Consider the following 19,389-nt stretch of genomic DNA (forward strand, 5'->3'; position numbering starts at 1 on the left):
TTTAGCATGTGTATAGAGGCCAAGGGATATCATGTGGGAATTGGTTCTCTTTTCTACCATAAGAGACCCAGGGAATGAACTCCTGTTGTCAGGCATGGTGGCAGGTACCTGCTGAGCCATCTCCCAGGCCCAAGGCTTACTCCATCCATTTGTAATTTAAATAAGCACTTCTTGCTTACCCCAACATCCCCCATGTATTACCTATAACTGGGTTCAGGAGGTAACAGGGCCCACGTGAGCTTCTTGACAGCATAAGAATGAACCAAAGCCTAACATGAAGTATCCAAGAATCAGAGTTACTATTTCAACATCTTTACTTCTGGGTTGATTTATTATTATTTTTTTCTTGATTTAACCTTTTGATATAAGAAACTATACTGAACATTTTAAAGCTAGTGTGTGTGTATCCATAAATTAATATTTTGTAGGTTTTGTTTTGTGTATGTGGGATGCTGGTGATAGTGCTGATAGAGGCTGTGGTGTGCTTATTAGTGCGGGTGTGTACCTGTGACTGCACCTGTGGAATCCAGAGTTTAATATTTCATGTCCTTCCCCAGCACCCTTCTCCTTTATTATTTTTTTACACAGGATTCTTATGCAAAATGACAAGATATATAAGCTTCAAGTCATAATTATAAACAGGAATACATATTAGAATTTAGATACACTACTTTTTTTTCCTGCTCCTTGAGTTTCCTTACTAAAAGCAATTTATTTTTTTTCCTTAAAAAAAAAAAAATACCTTCGCTGTGAATCCTCTAAGAACTAATCCTTTCAAGTCCCCTGGGGATGGACTCCAGAAGCCTCTCAGAACTGAAGCAGGTGCGCTGATGAATTTCTGTAACTCTGACTGAAATGTGGCACTCTCTCGGCATCTTAACCCTGTGTGGGCACAAGCGTTCCTTCTCTTCCTGAGTTTCCAACAGGCGGCCTTCTTAGCATGTCTGCCACCAGTCTATCCCAGCCCAGAGGTCACCTACCACAGTTCCAGAACCATCTCAATTTAATCAGTCTTAAGACTTACATAAAGGAACAGATATGAAAAGCCACAATGAAACCCACAGTGTGTGTGTGTGTGTGTGTGTGTGTGCATGCAAAATCTATCCTCTCCCATGCTGAGGAACCTGCTCTCTCCCTGGGGTGTTATATGAGAGACGGACTTAAGGTTTTGTTTGGGAAGGAGTCAGTGAGGGAGGTGGGCAAGCTTGTGACAGATCCATCAAAATTCTCACTGGATAAGAACAGAGGGACAGGATGCCTGCACTTGGAATTAATTTAGAGAAGATTGTCTGATCTCTCGGAGACTTCCTTCACAGAAAGCCGTGTATAGGGAGTCATTTGATGGCAGCTGCCGGCGCACTGTTCTGCCTATAAACCCAAAATCTGCCAATCACACAGAAGAGTGGGAAGGGACTTGTCATAATCTGGAATTGTAAATAGCAAGACCAAGCACAGAGTGAAAAAATAATAGGATGGAGAGATTCCCCAAACAGATGAGTTACCGTCGATAAACAAATGATGCTATGGAGATTCTTGGGAGAAATTTCATAAGAATATTTGCTTATTGTCAGTAAAATGTCCAATGAACAGAGAATCCCCACAAGTTATCAAGAACATTAAGTTGTTTAATCTCAAGGGGATGGAAGACGTTCACAATTAGTGAGTTAACTGGAAGTGACTGACAAGAACCTACTGGAGAAATGAAGTTTTGGTGGTGCTTTATCAAGGACAGATACCTTAGTGGGTCTGAAGCCTTGGTTACCGCAACAGAGAATGGTGTTTGTCAGCAATGGTGCTTATTAATGTCAACAGAATCTCTTTTGTATTGTGCAGTACAAAGGGGAAATGTGAAAGAGAAAAGAAGGAAAACTTTACAATTGTTAAGGCAAACCAGCATCCTCAATATACACTGTCAAATCTGTCCCCACTGATGCACTTAAGCTATGGACTTTGGAGTGCTCTGTGACAGCCTTTGCCAACACAGTAAGGGTGACATTGTCTCCTTGAAATATATAGAGTGTGCTGTCTGAAAAGCATCCACTGGACAAATGGCAGCACAAGAAGAGACGTCTTTTTCCTCTCAGCATCTCTGGATGTCTGGATTTGCTCAGTGTTTACGTTGCAAAGTAAAATCTTGTAGTGCACGCCTTTAATTCCTCCGAATAAAGCAAGCAATGGTCTCAGGGCTGACAGGCAATATGGTCCATGGGAGCCACTGCTGCTATGAGATAAAGTCCTTCTTCCTGTCATCAGAGGGACAAGATGGTCACACATCCCAGAAGTAAGAATGACAGCAGTGGTTTGGGTAAAGTATGCAGAAGTCACCTCAAGTGAAGCAGGATAGGAGGACAGATGAAATTAAAGGACTCTGGAAGGAATAGATTCCCGCGGGATGCTGGCAGGGACTCAGAAGGTCCAGATAACTGGTAAAGATTGCCTGCAGAGACAGCTCTTGTTTTCTGAAGGGCATTGCAAACAAGGGTGTTAAACAGACCAGGTTTACTCGGGGCCTGGGTATTTGTAGCCTTGAGTTGAACTATGTCAGCACTCTCATCTCTAATCCCAGAACATAAACAGCACACTTCATAAAACCACCTTATAATTTCATTTATAAAGGGAACTTCTTTTTAAAAAAATGAAAGAAAGTGTTTAGGAAATCAACTCGCATGTTTTTGCTTACTTTTAAAACTCTACATAATTTTTAAATGGTGGTTACTCTTTAAAGCTAGCTCTCTTTAACAGGCTCACTAATTTACTGCTCTCAGGCCTCTCCTGGAATTCTTTTCTGCAGTATAGTCAAGGGTCTGGCTTCATCTGAGTGGAGGTCACTAAAAGGGCAGGGAATTCCGCTGGCTGCAGGTGGCTGGGCTGGGCTCTGTCTCCATTGCTGCTGCTGCTGCTGTGAGCTTCAGTATTTAAAACTGGACATCAGAGAAGGATCTCAGTTTGCTGAGCTTCTGCTAGTATTTGAAATGAGTTTGAAATCTTTGAAGGTTCATTCATTTCCCGATAAAATCATGGGACTCTTCACACCCAACAAAACACAGGCAGTGCCTTGCACTGAAAGCACATACTGAACTCGGGTGTGGGGAAACAAACTCAGGTCCCCTGGAAGAGCAGCAGGAGCGTGCTCTTAACTGCTGAGCCACCGCTCCAGCGATAAACAGGAGATTGAGCAATGACCTTCATTTGTGCTGCTTTGCCATTGTTACAGGGCTTGGCCCTTTGACTGTGAATCATCACAATACAGGACAACAAATTCAAACAGGCCAAGCCTGTATCTCACAGAGGTGAGGCAGGGTAATTTCCTAAAGAACTAAGCCGCTGATTGGTCTCAAAACTTCCACGTGAGCAGCTGAGCATTTTAGAGCCCTTTCTACACACATTTATATAAGTCCCATGTTTCAAATCGCAGGACTGACAAAGTCAAAGGTGAGAAGGGCGTCAGCAAAGCATAAAGAAAGAAAATTACTCAACTGAATGAAGGGAAGGAAGGAGAACCATGGCCCGCCCCCACCAGCCTGTCTCCTCCTGGTGTTTCATGCCAAGACAACCAAGGCTCACACTAGATGTTCTATTTCATAGACTATTTATGCAACTGAGTTTTTAAATAGGAACCCTTTAACATAACTTTTAAAAATATAACTGAAGGTCAATTTTTATTTTGTCCTCAATCTGTTTTTGTCTTTCTGTCACCATCATATTTTTAGAAGAAATATCCCCTTGAGTTTATTTATATTGAACTATTTTTAGCACAGAGAACATAAGCGGCTTAAAAGTCAGGCAGTTCATGTCAATGACTGACAGCAATAGTGAATGAATGACTGACAGCAATAGTGAGTGACCAACAGCAACAGTGAATGACCAACAGCAATAGTGAATGACCGACGTGTGTGTGTGTGTGTGTGTGTGTGTGTGTGTGTTGGTGTTTTGTCTGTTTTATCACAGCATGTCCAAATAAACATAGTCTTATGTAAATTGCTTTTGGTATTGGTGTTTTATCACAGCAACAAAAAAACCCACAAGGTTTTAAAGGACTGTTGTTGGGAAAGAAGAAGAGGCACCAAGAACCATTTCCTATCTTTAGGGATAACCACTAAGCTTCAGCTACTTTGATCCATTTACAACCAAACTGGAGGGACAGAATGACTTCCCCAAGTCTAGTTTGAAATCCAAAAGGCTATCACAGGCCTAGTTCCCTTCAACTGTACAAAATTTCTAGTTCCCTTCAACTGTACAAAATGTTTCATAGTGATTTCTGAAAAACAAACAAACTAAACTAACCAACCACCCCCCCAAGACCCCAAACAAACAAACAAAAACAAAACAAATACCACCGACTGGACGTCGGAGTAGAAAACAGGCACGATAATCTGGGGGCCACGCAGCCCAAGGAATCCCCCTCACGTGGATTCCTTTCCCTCTTTTCTGTTCTTGGATCCTTTCTTTGTAGAGTGCACCTTAAAGTGAAGCCACATCATATCACACGTGTGCAATCTATACAGACAGGAATTGCACACAGCAAGTAGCAAAAGTCTTTGCAAGCTAATTTTCCATGTCTCTGGGGCTAATTTTCATTTAAATTTAAAAATCCTTAACAATGACCAGAGTTCCTGACTCAGGACTTCATGCCTAAACACTCTACCCACTGAGCCACGTCCCCAGATCCACATGGTCTTCACACCTCCCAAGCTTCTATTCTGTATCTATATTGCACTCCAAAGCATAGTATACGTCAGTTATGCATTATTATAATTTACAGGAAAATTATGATTAGACAAAATTCCAAGTCAGAAAGTGCTTTGGTGACTGTGGGGAGACTCAGAGTTTAGGCGCACTGGCTGCTCTTATAGACAACCTGAGTTTGGCAACTGTGCCAGGAAGCTCCAGGGAATCTGATGCTCTCTTTGTGCCACCTCAAGTATAGGCAAACACATGCCACACACAGCACAGACAGTCATACAAATACCTAAAATTTTCTTAAGCACTGTGGTGTGGGAGTGTGTGTTCAAGTGTGTGGATGCATGAATGAGTGTGAGTGCATATAATGTATATGGCCTAAGTGTCAAGGTCAGAGAGCAATTCACACAATGTCAGTCCCTTTGTGGTTTCCACTTTTGGAAATGGAATATTGCATTGGCTTGGAACTTCACCATGTATGTCCAGTTAACTGGATTGGCCTGCCTCAGCCTCCCATCTTGCTGTCACCGGTATAGTCTATAACAAACAATTTGCCCCAAAATGATTAATTATTCATCTTCAGATGCCATCTGTTCTAACGTCTAGAAGACCTGGAGTATATATGTATTTAAGTGTGTGTGTGTGTGTATATATATATATATATATATATATACACACACACACATATATACACACACATACATACACACATATATATGTATATGTGTGTATATACATATATACATATATACATACATATATACATACATACACACACACACACACACACACACATATATATATATATATATATATATATATATATTACATATAAGTTCCCGTTATGCAACATAAAAACCATTTCAAGATACAGTCATTAGAAAAAGGCACAGAGTTGACATCTACTGCCTGATCCATACAACTAACAGCTAACATTATTGTTTTATTATGATGCAGCTTCTAAATCACTCGCTAAATGCTATACTTCATTAAGAAAAAAGAGCCAATGCCATTTGTAACTTTTAATGTTCACTCTTGAGTCCAAATTTATTTAGTATATTATTCAACAAATCTGGTAGACAAGTTCAGTCTCTATTTCCTGACCTTGGGAAGAATTCAATGTAATCAGAATGGTTTCCAGTTCAATCCCAAACAAAATCCTCAAGACACCTTTTGCAGAAATAGAGAAGACATTCTAAAATCCATGGAAGCACACAAGACCACAGAAAGCCAAACAGTCCTGAGTGAAGAAAGCAATGCTGCATGCAACAGCTCTCCAGAGCTCAAGATACACCACAGAGCCATAGTGACAGACAGCAGGGCACAAAAGCAGATGTGGAGGTTAACAAAGCAAAAGAGAAGACCCCAACCTGAGAATATGCAAATGTATCCATTCCTTACTTGATAAAGATACATACACTATAGGAAACACAGCAAAAGGTACCAGGAAAAATGAATGTCTGTATGGAGAAGTAAGAGATTAGACTTGTGCCTGTCACCATACATAAAAATCCATTCCCGAAAAGGAGCAAAGACTTAATGTGCAACCTGAAAAGCTGGAACTTGTAGACAGATCTTTGGTGATGCTCTACAGGATACAGACGTAGGAAAGGACTTTGCATTCACTCAGGAATCAAGGCAACACTGTTTAGACAACTAACTAGATCTCAATCTTCCTAATGCTCAGACCCTTTAATACAGTTCCTCATGTTGTTTCATTGCTACTTTGTAACTAATTTTGCTACTGTTATGAATCATAATGTAAATATCTGTTTTCTCCAATGGTCTTAGGTGACCCTTGTGAAAGGATTTTTCTACCCCCAAAGGGGGTTGAGACCCACAGATTGAGAGCTGCTCAACTATGCGTATGTTTGGGTGGGTGAGCTTGCCACAGGAGGGTGTCAAGTGTGCTGTTGTATGTCTTTCTCCACCTTACTCCTCTAAGACAGAATCCATCTCTGAACCTGGATCTGGGCTGGATGCCCTTGAGCCTGAATGATTCCTGGCCTCTAATGCACACAGCATTAGGGTTATAGGGAAATGTCCAGCCTGTCTTTATTGATGAATTCTGGGATTGAATCTCAGGTCCCTGTGCTTGCATTGAAGTGATCTTACTCATGGCATCATATCCTAGCCTTTTATCTAATTATTTCATTTGAAAATTGTTGGGGGATTGTGTGTGTGTGCTTGGAGAATGAGTCTCCTGTTGCCCAGACTTGCCTCAAACTTGCTACAACAGAGGAAGGAGATGAGCTTCTGATTCTCCTGTTTCCACCTCTGAAGACCTGAGATTTTTAAGTCTAATGTCAGTATGCCTGGCTCTGATGCTGTTTACGAGGGACATGCCACCTGTCTTAGTCAGGGTTTCTATTCCTGCACAAACATCATGACCAAGAAGCAAGTTGGGGAGGAAAGGGTTTATTTGGCTTACACTTCCATACTGCTGTTCATCACCAAGGAAGTCAGGACTGGAACTCAAGCAGGTCAGGAAGCAGGAGCTGATGCAGAGGCCATGGAGAGATGTTCTTTACTGGCTTGCTTCCCCTGGCTTGCTCAGCCTGCTTTCTTATAGAACCAAGACTACCAGCCCAGAGATGGTCCCACCCACAAGGGGCCTTTCCCCCTGATCACTAATTGAGAAAATGCCTTACAGCTGGATCTCATGGAGGCATTTCCTCAACTGAAGCTCCTTTCTCTGTGATAACTCCAGCTGTGTCAAGTTGACACAAAACTAACCAGTACACCACCCATTAAACAATAAGTGTAGAAAATTTTGAACACAGCCTATGAAAGAGATGCTATCGATTATAAACACAATGGGATTTTCCCACTCATAAATCAAATACTCAGGTTGTTTTTTTTTTTTAACTGAAAGAATGGACTTTGAAAGTAATAGGAAAAAGACATTAAGACCTAACTAGTTTTACCCACAGGTGCCCCCTTCCAAGAATTCTTATTGTACTCCTTGCCTGCCGAGTGTGAACAAAGGTTTCATTCATTAGTGAAATGCGTATTAGTAAGCATAATGGAGCCATTTTGAGTGAGAATACGAAGTAAGCGTGTCATAAGCGTGTAACACTGAAGTGTTTCTCAAAAGCAAGTGTCACTGACAGTAGGAGACTTCAGTGATGCCAATTTCCTCTCTTTATCCTTTCAGCTTCTGTGCCTAAAAGGCGTCTGCCAAGAAAACAGGATCGGCAGTAGCTGCTGGTATTTTAACCGACTCTCCTACAATAACACAGCAGACACTGGAAAGATGAATCAGTGCCAAGGTCACTTGCTGTTCCTGCAGAAAGCTTAGGTGTGGGTCCCAACACCCACATGGTATCTCCCAACTGTCTGTCTGTAACTCCAGTTCGAGAGGAGCTAATGACCTCTTCTGACTTTTGTGGGCACTTCACACATACCGTGCACACACATACAGACAGACACAGCACTTATACACGTAGAACACATATAAATTTTAATAATAATAATAAAATAATAATAGAACAAAATGGTCTTCAAATATATTAAATCATCGAGGGAGAGCTGGAAAATTGGGACTTTAGGAACCCAACGATCAAACTGTTTTATTGACTAAATACACATCAGATTTCTTAGTACTTATATCATTAAGCTCATATACCTGCTATAAGAACTGATCCCATTAAATATTTTTAAAACATTTTCATCATGAAGGTCAATTGTTCTTTACCTTTTATTTATTTTATTTTAATTAATGACTGTGTGTCATATGCTAATTGTTTGTAGCGCCCACAGCGGCCAGAAAGGGGCATCTGATCATCTGGAGCTGGAATTTCAAGCAGTTGTGAATAACCTCACCCTAGAACTGGGATCTGAACTCGAGGTCTTTTGAACAGCTGCAAGTACTTGTAATTATCTCACTGGAGTCATTTGTAACATCTGGAATATACTGTAGTGTCTGTCTGTCTGCCTACTCCTGCAGTATGACTTGGTTAAGGGTGTTGAGGGGCACAATGAGAGCTCAGTCCTTGTTCAATAGCCAGGGCTCTTGTGATTTTAATGGATAGTGGCTCCAGGATCGAAGTGAGCAGGATGCTTTGATTGAAATAAAGACCATTCTCGTGCTCAGTTGTGTTGAGGAACTTGCAGGATCTACCGAACCACCACCGTATCCAATGTGGACCACCACAAGTGCAGCATAAATGTTTAGTGTGTGTGCGTGTGCATGTGTGTGTGTGTGTGTGTGTGTGTGTGTGTGTGTGCACAAATGCCTGTGTGTGCAGCTACACATGCCTGCATGTGCATGGATGTGGGAGAGTGAGGACAGACTCATGGTTCATTCTTCAGCTGCTGTCCACCTTGTGTTTTTGAGACAGGATCTCTCACGAGCCTGAAGCTTGCAGAGAAGGGTGGGCTGAGTTGTCAGAGGGCCCAAAGTGTCCCTCCACCCCCATCCCTGCTTCTTCAGCACCAGGCCCTGCTTTTTAACATGAGCTCTGGAGACTGTACTCAAGAGTTCAGGCTTGCACAGCAGCAAGTTCTTTACCAACATGGCCATGCCCCAGCCCCACACTGTCCGCCTATCAGATCTTTCTGGTGAAAGAAAGAGGCTTCATAATCACACAGAAGCCTGAAATTCTTGCCGAACTGTGCTGTCAATGGGAAAAGAAATTCTCTGTGCTCTATTTGCTAGCAGGCAATCACTCTATAGATGCCCTCACAGATTCCCAACATACTGGAAGTTTCAAATGCTTATCGGGTGCAATATTCTGGATCCATCTTCTTAGAAACAATGGAGCAAAAATGATTCCCAGTGGATTTGTGAGTATTATGGACTGCATAACCCCCTCATTCACAGCTCCCCTTGCTAGCAAAAGTCCTGACTCCATATTAATTACAACATGGAGACAGACCAGGTTGCTGGGAACTTCCTGTTTAACTCAGAGCTGACCAAGGGGAAAAGCTCCCTACCATCTTATTGTCTATGATGTAAAAAGCCTCAGTATGTCTCAGGACAGCTCTATACTCCACAAGGACACTTCCATACTCCCTATTACAAGGAGAGTAGCAATTTCCTGGCTTGCAACTTGCTACAAACTATACTTTACTTTGTGATTCTTCAGGGGTCATTTCTGGGCTGTATCCAGCCTCTTTAAGATCGCTTCAGGAATTGGCCTAGTTTGAGGCAGAGGTTCAACAAGACCTAAGGATATGGGTGGGGAGTCTTGATTGGATTAAACAACTCATTTACTTTCCCCGAAAGTCTCCTTTGAGTTGATTGGGTCTGTGAGGTACTGATACTGTGCAGAAGAATCGCTTCAGGCTGAGCTCAGCCTCAGGGATCCAGGTCTGGCTTTTCAGAAGGACCCAGTGTCTGAGCTTCGTGGGAAAATGTGAGACGTGCTGTCTCCTCTCCACCACGGTTCAGAGTGAATACTCTGTGTGTGTGTATGTGTGTGTGTGTGTGTGTGTGTGTGTGTGTGTGTGTTTGTGTGTGTGTCACTGTCCACCTTGTTTGAGGCAGTGTTTCTTACTGGCCTCAGTCTTCCAAGAAGGCAACATTAGCTGGACAGTGAGCCCCAGGTATCTGCTTGTCTCCTCCTCCTTGGTTCTGGAATCACAAGAGACAGCCACCCTGTGGGTCCTAGGACTAGAACTTGTTGGCCTCGTGTTTGCACAGCTTCACTGTGCCAACTAAGGTATCCTGCCAGATGTGCAGTTAGTTTCCTACTCTATAGCTTCAGAAATGATTCTTCGTTTGCTTCTTGACCATCATGTTAGCTCTCTTTTCAGTTTTTACGTTGAGCACCAGATAGCTTGAGTTGTTTTAGCAGCAGCAATGTGTTCCCTTGTTACGGCCACCACGAGTTAGAAAAATAAACCCTGTCCTTTTCCACGAGGAACTTTCTATTGCTGTGGTGCTTATCTGTTTGTAAGCAACGGGAGTTTCTCATCCAGTTGCTTCCAGTGGTCTTTCTCTGCCTCCATGGCTGTGCCCATGGTAATTTGTTAAAGGTTACCAAAGTTAGTGCTATAGGGGCAACCAACGTAAAACCAGGCAAATGGATCCAAAAACCTCCCCTCCACATTTTCTGAGCTCTTTTGCTATTGGACATAGATCCATATGACATGTTCCTTAAAACACCTTCAGGGGATTCTATATAGAACTCACTTTAGAATAAAAGCAGAATGGAGAACTGTGACACCCATGCCCCTGTACAGGTGGGGACAAATCTGCCCAGCGCCAGGCAGCCACATAGTGGACAATAGTAATGGGACACTCCTGTGGTCATCTGGAGATGTGGGGGCCACAAAGTTTCAGAATTAACTGGCTACTGGATCAATCTCCTGCAATGAAATCTCTCTGAAAAAAATTATGCTGGATATAAAAGTTTCAGATACAAATATACAATAATTCATGGCTTATAATTTATGCTCACAGACAGACTCGTGATAAGCTAGTTCCACCCCATTCTCTTAGGAATGGTCCACTAAGAGATTTTATTATCTCCTAGTATGGCTTGAAGACAAATACTATTAATGGGAATTCAAATTTGGGGGGTTAAAACCATATGGCCTGTGATTGGTGATTTCTGTGTTACTTTACAAAAATTCTGTAAAGCAGGACTAGAGAAATGGTTCAACAGTTAGGAGTGTATACTGCTCCTGCAGAGGACCTGGCTTCAGTTCCCAGCACCCACAGCAGGCAACTTACAACTGCCTATAATTCCTATAGTGAGAAATTTTGTTTCTTTCAAAGATAGAAATATTGTAAGAACATATTTTTATTTTAGATATATCCACATTTTCCACAACAGTTGACTATGATTTGCCTCGTGCTTTATCAGGAGTATGAACTTGTCAGCTGCAGATAGTTTCTCAGGTTGTGATGTTTGGAATTATGAGGATTTTTTCAGAGAGTGTATAAATGCTAGGGCCTCAAGAGGCGGGGTGAGTTGTTGGCTGTTGTTGGCTGTTAGTCACAGTTTGTAAAGTAGTCATGTGCAATAAGAAACAACAGGAAGAAATTAGATATCCTGATGGTGAAGATTAAACTTGCACCAAGGAACTTGATGTGCCAATCAGCGGAAGTGGCCTGATAATAATGCCACCTCCTTTTCTGTCTATCATTTTTTTTCTCTTCTGTCTAGTGTTAGGGGCTTGAAAGGGTGGAAGAAAGAAGAACCCACAAAGTGGCCAAAGTCCAGCTCCAGTTCCAGCAGATCGAGCATCTTCTGGCTTCCATTGGTACACACGTACACACACACACACACACACACACAGACACACAGACACACACACACACACACACACACACACACAGACACACACACACACACACACACACAGACACAGACACACACACAGAGACACACACACACACACACACACACAGACACAGACACACACACACAGACACACACACACACACACACACAGACACACAGACACAGACACACACACACACACACACACACAGACACACAGACACAGACACACACACACACACACACACACAGAGGGGTGGGGGGAGACAAACTTGCCTATAAATGAAAGAAATAAAACTTCTTTTGAAAACTCTATGAAAACGAGGCTATCAATACATTAACATGGACCCACTACAAATGCACTTCTTCTGACCTCTCAGCCCAGAGCGGACTTTACAGTGATACATAAAGTGTGACCAGAGAAAACTCTTCAGGACTGTTTATTCTCCCACCCGGCTCTCTCAGCCTTCCTTCCCTTCTTCACAGACTGAGCCAGTGAAAGGAAGGACACAGCAGGTGAGTTTTAACAGAATCAGGCATTTGACTGGTATCAAGGTTTTCTAAGCATATCCCTTTACTTTCTTCCACACAACAGCAAGCCAGAAGCCATCCACCCGCCAGCACCTACATCCTTCATTTCCATCACAAAGGCCAAACTCTCCACCTCCTCTCTAGGAGGGAAGCTTCGAAGGCAGTTGTTGGAGTTTTTGTCCCTCCTGGCAGATGTTTCCTCCACAAGCTAGCCCATCTTTCAAGGATCGCCCACTCCCCGCAGCCAGCTGTGGCCAGATCGCTGTCCTCCCATCCAGCACACTCTCATTTCTTTCTTTTGACCTCACCAAGGGCCGCTTCCAAAGGCAAGAAAAGCAAACAGCCCTTCAAAAACTTCAAAGGAACTTCCTTCAGAGGGTTTTTAGGGCAGACAGCAGTTCTCCCTCCTCACCTCTCCCCACTTCCAGCCTTTCTCTGAGAGCTCTTTACCAAGGAGCTGGTTTGACAGAAAGCACTGACCACTCAGTCACTTGCCTGATCCAGGTGACCCCTAGATTAAGGAGTCATGGAGCAATGGCATTTGTGGACTGGGTCTCTGCTGAAAACATCTGGCTGACTTGGCACCACTTAAATTAGCAGAAATACTCATTGGCCAATTATTTCTTTATTAATACACGGAAATATTCGGAGCACCAAGTCTTCTAACCCTACGAAATGCATACTCATGAGGTGGATAGATAATCCATTTGGACTGCTCTGTGGGAAAATCATGGTTTGACTTTAAAGCGTTACAAAAGTATACTACTGTCTAAGCTGTGTTGGGCTTTTGTTGACAGACAAAGCTAAGTTTTTGGTAGAAAGATTTATGTTTAGGCTCTAAGGAGGCTGCTCCAAGTTCAGCCTTGCTTGCTATGGTAGGATACTAGGAACCTTTTAAAAGACTTTTTTGGCTAATAGATTTAGGACCCAGGGTTAATTAACTAATTTAATTCACTAGTACTAATTGAGAGCAGGCGTGCATTACTTTGAAAGAACTCAGGGCTAACTTAGAGTTAAGTGGCCTTAATAAGACAAACTGGACAAGTTTCAAAAATCTAATGCACACACGGGGATGGGGAGAGGGCTGGGGGGCTGAAAGTTTGTCACCAAGGCAAGATTTGAGTTCAATTCATGGAACCCACATGGTAAAGGAAAGAGGGAGAAAACTGATTCCTAGAAGTTACTCTGTGTTCCGCATGTGTCAGGGGCTGTGCACGCACACACACACACACACACACACACACACACACACACACACACACGCACACACACACACATATAAAATAAATACGCATAAAAAGTTATTTTAAATGCTATGTAATCACACAAAACATAGGAGGAAACTATAATTACTCTCCAAAGAGATGGTATTGACTATTCTTATCATTGCTGCTGTCTTTTGGATTAACTGTTGACTAGTTGCCATTTACACTCAATTCCAGACCTACCAAGTTAGGCCCACTACAATACATGTCTTCTCTATGTTATAGGGTTATTTAGAAGCAGCAAGCTGGGAACATTTAGCTACATCAATAAGTTATGGGTCCCCAGGAAGCAGTCGGAGACCATGTAGTGCCAGCCTGAAGAACCGAATGTAAGAGAGCAATTGCTCTAAAACCCGTAGGCTAATTGCAGACACACCAGATTGTGCCCAACATGACTGGCTAGTTAGCTTAATTATCAAGATCAGAACGCTCTGCTGGCTGGAGCCCTGAGATCCTGAGGAATGGATGGTTCATCTCTAAAGAGGAATTGGCAATGATGGCCTATGTGTGAATTTCAGTTGTCAATCATAGCTCCATTATGGAGAAGGCTGCCATTCTCCAATCAAAGTCTGCTGTCAACCTGCTAACTGACTGGTGAAATCGTCCCAGGATAGTTCTCTTAGCAAGCTTGACTCATCCCTAACTAGCCCTTCTGTATCTAGTTTCATTAATATGTGTATTAACAAGTATATATTTGTCTATAATATATATTTCTCTGACAGTGAAAGAAAACATTGGTAGCACACACCTGCATGAAAGTAGCGAACTTTTCTAACTACAGTGAGTACTTAGGATAATTAAAAAGTCAAAAGTTGGGGCTGGAGAGGGATGGCTCAGTGGTTACAAGGACTCTCTGCTCTTGCAGAGGACCCAGGTTTGGTTCCTGCAATCCACATAGAGGCTCATATCACTGTGTAACTTCAGTTCTAGGGGATTTGATGCCCCCTGCTGGCCTCCATAGGCACTGCACACATGTGGTGCACTTCTATCTCTTGCAGGCACTCATAGACATAAACAAAAACATTTTAAACATTTTTTAAAAAAGAGATTGTACTTTTTAAGCCAAAGGCTTAATTTCAAACCATAGTTTCTTTAAAGATCTGACTGTATATTTACACCTAATAGTCTTAATATGAAACCTTCCTTTTAAAGATATTTTTATTGAGCATTCATTTTGTAAATACACAATTAAAAAAAAAGCTATAAGTTTATTGACTCAGTTCAGTGGGTTTGCATGGCAAGTATGTTTGCCCATTAAAGCCCTGGGTTTGATTTTAATTCTGTGCAGCAAACTTTCAGCAAGTCAGTGAAAAGCTTGCTTCTTAGTCTTGGCAGCCAAGACTATTCTACTGAACAAGGCTTCCAGGGGACCAAGGGACATAAGAAAAATGGGACAGGCCAATAATGCAACAGTTGGCTTTTCAGAGGTGATAGGGTGCTGACACTCAAATTATTTTTAACCAATAAAAATATTTCACAAGGGGCTGGAAAGACGGCTTAGCAGTTAAGATGGCTTAGTTTTGGAGAGGACTGCGGTTTGAGTCCCAGCACCACATGGTGGCTCACAACCATTTGCCACTCCAGTTCCAGGGAGTCCCGCATCCTCTTCTGACCTACAAATTCATCAGGGCCACACATAGCACACAGGTAAAAATAGTCACACACATACGTTACCTTTATATATATATTTTTTTTTCATACCATTTGAAAGGAGGCAGAGGGAGACAGAAGATGATCAGTAAGAGAGCCAAATTTATGCAAAATTGTGGAGAGGAAAGCAATTCCTAGAGCTCATGAATTTGTTTATTTACTTATTTATGTAGACAGGGTCTCACTCAAATCTGCTATGCAGCTGAGGCTGACCTTTCCTTGCACACTGGCACTGTAGGTATGAGCTGATACAGAGTTCCTGGAGTTTGATGAAGCATGTGGAGCTATTATGGGCTGTGGTTGCATCATTAGGTGGCTGGGGGCCCTTTTCATAGAATGCCAGGGGCCAGATGCAGTCTTAGGGGAGTGGGGGCAGGATTTTCTGGGTCTGTACCAGAGATGTGCTAAGTACGCAAATAAAAATGTCCAAGATAAAGAAATCATCAGAGATGTGGAAATGTTGGTTATGATAATGTAGGGAAGGCAATCACTGAATGTGTAGAGGAATAGCTGCTGAAATGATACGTGAGATTAGCCATAGCCATATCTGCTTCCTTCTGTTGCTGTGATGGAGAACTCTGATCAAAGGCAATTTAGGGAAGGAAGGAAGGAAGTTATTCCACTGTAGGCTTTTCCTTCTCAATCCCCCGCTGGAAGTCAGGGCAAGAACTCAAGACAGGAGCCTGGTAGCATAAACCAACGGGATGCTGCTTGCAAATGCACCCGGAGCTCATGCTTCACTACCTTTTAACACAGCCTAGGACAGCCTCCCTAAGGAATGATGCTGCCCAAGATGAGCTGGACCATCCCACTTCAATCAACAAGAAGATAGTCCCATCTCCCACCCTGCTGCAGACATGACTTGACTCTAGGCTGTGTCAAGTTAAAGTTAACGTTAACTAGGATATTACCCATTTGCACATTGAATAGGGGTACCCAGATCCGTGGAGGATTCATCTGTGTGACTCAGCAAGCACTGAGATCTTACAGCAGCTGTGATGGCTACATTGTTGCCCCAAGAGAGATTTCTTCCTTTCTCCTTCCATGAGAAAGCCTACTTCCTCCGCCCTTTAGCTTATCTACCATCTTGGATTTCTCCCCCCAAAAGATGCTGCAGCCTTTGAACCCATGGGGTGTTCAGACAAGCTGATAATATTTCCCACAGGAGAAAGCCAGGACCCATATTTGTCTGCCTTTTATTTTGTGAACTAGAAGCAGGCCAGTGAAGCAACTGGGCTTCTTTGCATAGTATCAAGGTTTCCATGTCTGGAAATTGTTCTAATCGTCTCTTCATTAAGAGAGGGTTGTGAGCAAAGGCTCTTAAGAACGCTGGGTAACTAGCTGGGAAAACCTTACATGTTCTGCTTCATTAATAATTCCTTCTTAAACGCAAGCCTATTGGAAAAGGCTTCCATAAGAGTTTACTTTGGCCTTAAAATAGATAATGTAAAGAAAATGACAAGCTATTATGACCTCAGGGGAAACTCTTTGACATGGGTTCAAATGAGAACTAGTTAACCCTTTTGACATAGTGTATGAGTGTTTTAGATGAAAAAAAATAAGAATTCCTTCTTTTAAAAAAATGAAATTATTATAAAGTGTTTAAAAGTTGCCAGATAATCCCAACAGTCTGGAAGAGCTTTGAGTTTGAGGCCAGCCTGGTCTACATAGGAAGTTACAGATCAGCTAGGTACCTAGTGAGGCTGTGTCTCAAAACAAGATCAACTACACACACACACACACACATACACACACACACACACACACACACACCATAACTACTCTGCTTGTAGAAAGACTTGCAGACACAGTTGTAGAGATCTCTGTCCTAAAATTAGGCTCAAAAATACAGGGTTTTTTGTTTTGTTTTGTTTTGTTTTGTTTTTGTTTGTTTGTTTTTTTGTTTTTGTCATGTAACCTTCTCATAATGATTTATTATTCATTTTTTTCTTACCTACCTGTTTTAAAATGCAAAAGAGCCATTAACTTGGAAAATTGCAAAATCCCTATGATATTAATCTTACTTTAGGCCATACACAATGACTAGTCAGCATAAAATAAGGCAAATTTTCTTTAGATATTTCATCCACTATTACATAATTCCGAAAAAAATGAATTAAATCAGGATACTATTTGGATGGATGTGTCCATCCAAGTCAAGCTATTAACTAGATCATACCTTCCATTTCAAGTGTACTGGTGGCATGCCAAAAGATTAGAATACCTTACTTCTTATGCTAATGTAATTTGCATTAGTGGACCCAGATAATATACTAATATTTTATATTCTACAACAAAAGGACTAAATCATAATAGTTTTTTTTATTAATCTCTCAACTTGATTTGCTGAGGGTTAAATTCTATAACCTGAAACATGGAGACATAATGAAGAACCCAGCCAGACATAATGAAGTAAAATTGGTGTTAACTGGATTGAAGCACAGGTGCCCTGGCTCTGCCACCAACTGTGTGATATTAGGAGAGCCAATTAACCTCCTGGAGTCTCTCATCTTCTCCACAGAGACCGCTGTTGCATAGAGCTCAGCTTTATCTTCTGTCATGGGACAGTGCACCATGAGCCTCCGAGGGGAGGAGACAAACTCTGTAACCAGGAAACACAGCCACATTCCAGCAAAAGACAAAAGTCCAAATCCCCACTGCAGTGTATGTTGCTGCTTATGGATGCCCAGTATTTTCTAGGTGAACTACCAGCATCTCTCCATCATAGGGAACAGTGGAAACAGTGGTATATACTCAAGACCATCACAGCTCCTTGCTAACTAACAAGAGAAGCAAACTCTTTAGAAAGTATTTTGAAGGAAGCGCTGAGTCTGTTCCCTTAGGTGGGGTAAGGGTGGCTCGCTGTTTCCCCTGCTTCTTCCCTTGTGTGATGCTTAGTTACGATGGTGAACTTGAGGAGATTCAAGGCCACCATAAAAATAGATCTCTGGGCATATCTAAGAGGCAGCTTCTAGTGGAGGTTAATTGAGGAAGGAAGACTCATCTCAAATGTAGATGATACAATTCCTGGGCTGGATTCTAGTTCTGAATAAGAAGAAAGAAGCAAGCTGAATTCCCAATTTCTTCTCTAGCTCCACTTTCTGACTGTGGATACGGTCACCGCATGCCTCATGCTTCCATCATCCTGACTTTTCTGCCCTGAAGAACTCTTCCCTCCAACTGTGGGCCCAAAATAAACTCCTCCTTTAATAATTTACTTTTGTCAGGGTATTTTGTCATAGCCATTCAAGTAATTAACATCTCTACAAATTCCTATACATACACACACACACATATGTGTGCATGCACATATACACAGAGACACACATTGACACACATACAAATGGACACGTATACACAGAAACACACTTACACAGATAGACACACAGAAACGCACACCCCCTTTCCTTTCTCAGTCAGGGCTCATTGATAAATCTCAGAGTTCTACTTATCTTTCCTCAACAGAATTCAGGTTGTTGGGAGATATTAAGACAACTCTTGATCTCTGAATTGGGCCTCTCCCCCCCGAGAAGAAAAGGGGGGTCAAAAGCAGGCCATCGATGCACCGCTCTGAGAACAACCACAGATTGTTCCAGCCCTAAGTCAGCGCCGGATGTCCTGACCATAAGATGTACCCTGATACCACCAAGTTCCTGCTTCCCCATGTAGTCGCCAAAAGAAAAATTTCCGCTGCCCCATTCCTCCTGTTGAGAAGTACTTCCCCTTTTGCTTGTGCATTTAAACCTTGGGCCTGGCTAATACATTGGGGTCCTGATGCAATTCAGAACATTTCCGTGTCGTTATTCGCACAAGACCCTCGTCTCTCTCTACCCCCCATTTTGGTTCTTAGGAGAAGGTCCCCTCGAGACCCTCGAATAACTGGACGTGCTGGACGGGTCGTCAGGTGAAATTTAATTTCACATTCTTTAATGTATACTACAGTGACCATTTCTTCCTTACGCAGCGCAGGTTTAGTAAGGAGAGGAACTGCGTGTGCCTTACCCTCTTCCTAATCCCTTACTGAGGAA

At 42.3% G+C, this 19,389-nt stretch overlaps 1 protein-coding gene across 10 annotated transcripts in view; it reads right to left on the reverse strand.

The window, feature by feature from the left end:
• Rbms3 (RNA binding motif, single stranded interacting protein) overlaps nt 1-19,389 on the reverse strand; it is a 1,057,168-nt gene that overhangs the window by 64,211 nt on the left and 973,568 nt on the right. The window lies entirely within an intron of this gene.

The sequence above is a fragment of the Mus musculus genome, chromosome 9 (genome assembly GCF_000001635.26).
Source record: "Mus musculus strain C57BL/6J chromosome 9, GRCm38.p6 C57BL/6J".
Taxonomy (NCBI): Eukaryota; Metazoa; Chordata; class Mammalia; order Rodentia; family Muridae; genus Mus; species Mus musculus.